Source organism: Eurytemora carolleeae, unplaced genomic scaffold (genome assembly GCF_000591075.1).
Source record: "Eurytemora carolleeae unplaced genomic scaffold, Eaff_2.0 scaffold49, whole genome shotgun sequence".
In the NCBI taxonomy this organism is placed as follows: domain Eukaryota; kingdom Metazoa; phylum Arthropoda; class Copepoda; order Calanoida; family Temoridae; genus Eurytemora; species Eurytemora carolleeae.
Genome location: NW_019396071.1, coordinates 263520 through 269620, shown reverse-complemented (window position 1 = coordinate 269620; position 6101 = coordinate 263520). Strand labels below are relative to the sequence as shown.

Genomic DNA, 6101 nt, shown 5'->3' with positions numbered 1-6101 from the left:
ATATTCATGAACAAAACTATCTATATATTCTTGAACAAAACTATCTATATATTCATGAACAAAACTATCTATATATTAATAAACAAAAGTATCTATATATTCATGAACAAAACCTACATATTAATAAACAAAACTATCAATATATTCATGAACAAACCCCACATATTAATTTGAAAAATCTTTATTTACATGAGCAAAAGCCATGTATTAATAAACAAAACTTTATATTAATGAACAAAAACTATATATTAATGAACAAAACTACATATTCATGAACAAAAACTATATATTAATGAACAAAACTACATATTCATGAACAAAATCTATATATTCATGAACAAAAACTATATATTAATGAACAAAAAGTATCTATATGTTCATGAATAAATATATGTTTAAATAATATCAATAAATACGTCTTGAACAACTTATTTTAGGAAGATAGCTCTAATTTTATTTTCCCTGCGTCTTTGCAACCTTACAAAGTAAACTTTTGAAATTCTTAAAAGTTTGCTAATAAAATCTAGCCGAATTCTAAGTTTGAAATATCAAAAATGTTAAATTCAATTGTCTTTAATCAATGATTCCTGGAATTTTTGGTTTCACCTACCCTACTGATACTTTTGATTACGAATCATGAAACTGAACCATAGCAGAGCAAGGTACAGGTTCTTTATCATCCTTCTCCATAGATGCATGTGCCACTAAGTAATATTTTAAGATAAATGTCAAATTTTGCAGCAAATAATTCATCATCCCCCTCGCCCCTACCCTTTAATTATAGTCCTCCCAATTTTGACCCCCCCCCCCCCCTTTACCTTCTAAAATGTATGCGTTATATGTTTTAATTTTGAAATCCATTCGTGAATGTTTTATCAATGAATATTTTATATTCATTTCAAGTTTTTACTATTCCAAGATTTCAAATCTGGAAAATGTTAATCTCTATTTTTATTTCTTAAATGATTTAAACTAATGTTATTTCAACTATCTGAAATAAATTATATTTATTATAAACATGTTAAAATATAGTTTTATTCAAACACACATTCATCATTGTAGAAGGGTCAAAGCTCAAGATATTTATTCAAAGTTTTGAAACGAAGCAGAATGACAAGATTATCTGATTTATTTGTTATATTATCTATACCGCAATAACACTTCTAGATCTAGTTTGGGATTTTAAATAAAAAGAAGAGATGCGGGAAGGAAATTGGAGATAAGAGAAGGAACGAAGGAAAGAGACAGGAGAAGGAAAGGTGAGAGGAGAGAGAAATAAAACAGAATGAATGAATAGAGGAGCAGGGGAAGAGAAAGGAGAGAGGAAAGAGGACAGAGAAATAGGCAATTAAGAAGGAAGCAGAGAGACGGGAGAAGGATAAAAGATCGGAGAAGGGGTGGAGGAAAGGAGAATTGAGAGAAACGAAGAGAGGAGAATGAATGGAGGACGGAAAAGGAGAAAGAAATAGGCAAAACGGTAGAAGGGAGGAGAAGGAAGGGAGAAATGAGAAAGGAGAGTGAAATAGGAAAGAAGGAAGGAGAGTGACGGGGGAAGGATAAAAGAGCGGAGAAGGGAAGGAAGAAAGGAGAATTGAGAGAAGAAGCAGTAAAGCCCAGCCAAGAATGAAATTGCAAAAGTTAACTACGCGAATATAATCTTATGTTTAATTTATATTCACGAGTTGACGGTTTGAAGAAGGGTTGCATATATGCTCATAGCGTCCAAACCAAACTGTATTTAGCTTAGAGTTTTTTAAGTGAATTAACCTAATCAAATGATGGTGATGTTCTTTGAGTGACACTCTTTAATCAAGGGCCTTTACAATTGTTCTGATGAATCACATAGTAGAAAAAGAAACAATTTCAGTAGATTGTAATATATAACTAACTTAATGGAAATTTTTTTATGTTTTTATTCCTGGATCAGAAGGATCAAGCAAAAACTCAAAACTTCAAGAATACACTGAATCCCAGTTTGTATTTCATCTAGAAGAAAATTGAAAGTGTTACGTATTATCTACATATGGGAGTTAAATATTAAATAAACACTTTTTAGCTCTCAATTATCTATTCGTCTAAACTATATCTATATCCCCCTTCCCTCCCTCCCAGAACTGATTGATTGATTAATTGATTGGTGAAGTGTTTATATAAGAAGTTTCTTATTGAATGATTGATTATCATCTACCAAGCGTATTACAGCAGTTAAACCCTTTATACTTAATACAGGGTGTCCCATAATCTTCTTGTTAATTACAGGGTGTCCCACTATCTTATAGTTCTGTATAGGGATTATTACAAAATTCAATTTGTCTACGGTCCATATTTTTTATCGAATCAAATTTGAAAAATCGTTATGTTCAATTAATGTCTTTAATCAGATTAAAAATGTTGCATAATGTATTAAAGCAAACTTGTCAAGCATGCAATTTTGAAATAGGATTCGTGTCAAGCCTCTAAAAATCTAAAAACTTTAAATATTCAAAAATGAGCCTTAAAACGATGCACGTCAGTAAACATGAGTAGTTTATCTTTTTAATGCAAAAATTCCAATTGTGAATTATTTTTGCTTTCTAGCGCACCCTGTAGTTCGGTAGAGCGGGTTCCGTAACTCTGAAGTTTAAACTACTCTCCAACTCTCGTCCGCCCGTTTCTAGTTCTCCGCAATAAGTCAGTTCACTATTCTCTAGTACTAGTTTGAGTACAGGGACCGGAGTGAGAACTAGGATACAGATAGTTAAATCAAGTTACTCCGCGCAAGTATAGTTATTATGTTCTGGTAGTTTAAACTTCAGTTTAGAGATATAATAATTCCTACAGGTGAGCTAGATTATTTCTATTAGAGTATATTTTGCACACAAAAAAAACAGTTGTATTCCGTCTGTATACAGACGAATATATTTTAGGAAAAACATGATTTTATTTTTTAGATATTATCGTGTTTTTTACAATGATTTACTATTTTTTGTAATTCATAACTGTCATTTCTAAATAATAATAACACTTCCGGGCGTTTCGCATCCGGTATTTGCTGATTTTCATGATTTGTTTTGGTAAATACATTTTTTTAAATCAGAATTTAAATGTTAAATAAATCAATTAATTTTTATTTTCTTCGACAAAACACCTACTGCGGTCATGAATATACCACAAATATATGGACACAATCGGTTCAGCCGTTTTGACGTTTATTTAATCCAACCAACACAACAAATATTAAACGTAAATCTATACTAAATCTATAAATTTGGCTTGTTTATTTTTTTTGGGGGGAAATTTTTGAAATCAAGAAACTGTTGTTGCATTGTTTTTTACAACTATTTAGATTTAATATAATCATAGGATATTTATTAGTGTTTTATCACCTTGTTATTCAGTATTGAGACCAAATAACAAAGAAACATTGCAATTGCTGTAAACTTGAATTTAAGTTTATAAACAGAAAAAAGGGAAAACGTTTGAACAAGAATATTCCCAAATTGTTTTTACTTCCATAAGATGTATTTAAAAACAATTTTCATATTTTTGTATTAAACATAATGCTAAACATTCAAATTCTACTCAAGGGACTTGGCTTTGGTGTTTTTTTTACTTTGCGTGAACACTTCTCCCTTACTGTTTCACAATAATTAGTATTTTACACCAAATAACTAAAAAAAAAAATTCAAATGCTGACATTTTTGCAACCTGATGTCGGAGACATTTGGTGTTTCAAACTGTTTATACGAGATTAAATTTTCAAAGTTTGAAATAAATAAATAGACATTTAGAGTTCATGTTCCTTTCCACACAATAACTTGTGAATTTCTATGTACTAAAGTACTAAAAAGATATTATAGATTTCTGAGCGCGCAATAGTGTCGATAACATCTAATAAATAAATGCGTTACCATGGAAAGAAAGAGGAATTTAGTTTTGAAATATTCGAATTAAACAATTGCAATGCCTGTATTCCGCTTAACCTATACTGAAGCATGTGGTTTCTTTAAGACGCCATTTTTACATTTTGATAAAAATAATTGTTTTTCCAACTTGATCAGATTATAGAAATATGGATTTGATTTGATAAGATAATTCCCAAAAACTTGAAAAATAGTCTAGACTAGCTCCACTGCAATTAGAAGAACTGGGGTTTTATAGTTTTGCTTGTATTCCTTCTACAAACTACAGTGTTAACATTTTTATAAAGAAAATCATGGGTTTCCAGAAGTACTTTCCTTGGTTTGACTCAATGCAACTTAGTTGAAATGAAAGGTTTGTATAGGAAAAAATCCCCGAACGAGGATTATGAAATCCACAAATCAGTAGTGTCGGATCCTGGAAGCAGGAGGAACCTTACTTAGCTTACTCTCCTTTAATACACTGTTATTTAACCCTGGATCAGACCAGAATTACATGATAAATAACGAGTGTATTATAGGAGAGGAAGGTAGTAAGTCTCTTCTCTGGTTCCAGGATCCGACACACTGATTTGCGGATTTCATAATCCTCGTTCGGGGATTTCTTCATCTACAGGTTATTATTAACCATATATATATAACAAAAAGCTAAGAAACAAAGAACAGAAACTACTAGAAACTACTTTATTGAATACCCATAATCCAGATCATTTCGAAATCCTCAGAGGGCTCTTTTGCATTTTACGCGATCTCTTCTAATTGTCTGTTCACGGGATATCTGATTGGCACTTCACGGGATATGGATAAATACTAAATTAATCTGCAGATTAACAAAAAATCAAGATTAAGCATTGATCTCGATATCTACGATACAAGAGTTCCCAGCTCTGTTTATTTTCTATTCAGATCATACATAAATGCGCGCAAAACCATGTCTGTACGCAAACCCTGATTTATGTACAATTTATATTGAGGACATGTGGAGATTTGTACATTTATAGCATATAAGGATAATATTACTTCTAGTTAGTATCTTTTAAATTCCTAAAGAAACCCTATCCCCCCCGGACAGGTACCCTCTACATTCCCCCCTCCTGTTGTGAGTTCCTTATCCCCCCCCCATGCACCCCCTCCCCACTGAGTTGCCTAACACCTTCATGTTCATAAAATTAAATTATTGGTTATTGAGTTTAGTATATTAATATCTATAATAGATTTAGTTTTTTCTGTAGTTATATCCTCCACCTAGTTTCTTAAAACATTATAAAGTTACCCCCAGCCCTAGGCCCCAATCTCCCGACCCTATTTTTCTGACATCAAACTAAAGTCGTCTTCTAGATTTTCTAAAGGAATTGAGTCTTTGCCTCAAACTCAAATTTTCTAAACCTTGTTTGTATCTATACAACCTAATGGTGTAAACCTTTAATATTTATTAGATCTGACAAAATTCATAGTGTGAAATAGCAAATGTCTACGACATTGGGTTTTTAGAAAATCAGAGTATGTGGCAAAGACTCAATTTCTTTCTCTCCCTAACTTCCAAGTCCCATTTCTCATAAAGCTTACCGTATCTAAACACTATATTATTAAAACGCACATTCAAGGAGTAATGTATCAAATGGTCAGAATGAAATAGTTTTGAAGGCAGCGGTGCCCTTAAACTCTTAAACTGACATTAAAACAGCGGGAGGTTGGATCTGATAAAGTTTTGAGAACGGAGTTGTATGTTTAGATACACTCCATCCATCACATCATTATGTATATTAGGGTGAGTCAAGTTTTTAAAAGTTTCTTTATTTTAGCCCAAGTTTAAAATGTGCAAGATTTTCTGCGGAATCCTTCATTTACAATTCAAAAAAAATACTTTGATCTAAATGATCCTACATAAAGTAAAAAAAAACTATCTTTTCAAAATAAGCCAAGATATGTATTTAAAAAACGTAATGAAGTTGATTTCGATATTTTTAATAAATATTAGGCTGAGGTGTCCGTACTCCGTACACTCCCTTTAACAGACAAACATGTTGACACTCCTGATGTACACTCCCTTTAACAGACAAACATGTTGACACCCCTGATATACACTCCCTTTAACAGACAAACATATTGACACTCCTGATGTACACTCCCTTTAACAGACAAACATGTTGACACTCCTGATGTACACTCCCTTTAACAGACAAACATGTTGACACTCCTGAT

General features: G+C 31.9%; 1 protein-coding gene across 4 annotated transcripts in view; it reads left to right on the top strand.

The window, feature by feature from the left end:
- The first annotated feature begins 2643 nt into the window (after positions 1–2643).
- Positions 2644–6101, top strand: part of LOC111712605 (uncharacterized) — a 41780-nt gene continuing 38322 nt past the window's right edge. For 3 of the 4 annotated variants that reach the window (XM_023487277.1, XM_023487263.1, XM_023487283.1), the window contains exon 1: positions 2644–2820. The gene's annotated coding sequence lies outside the window, so the exon portion shown is untranslated. Of the gene's footprint in view, positions 2821–4233; positions 4255–6101 lie in introns of those variants that run through there. The other variant, XM_023487271.1, reaches the window with a different exon arrangement.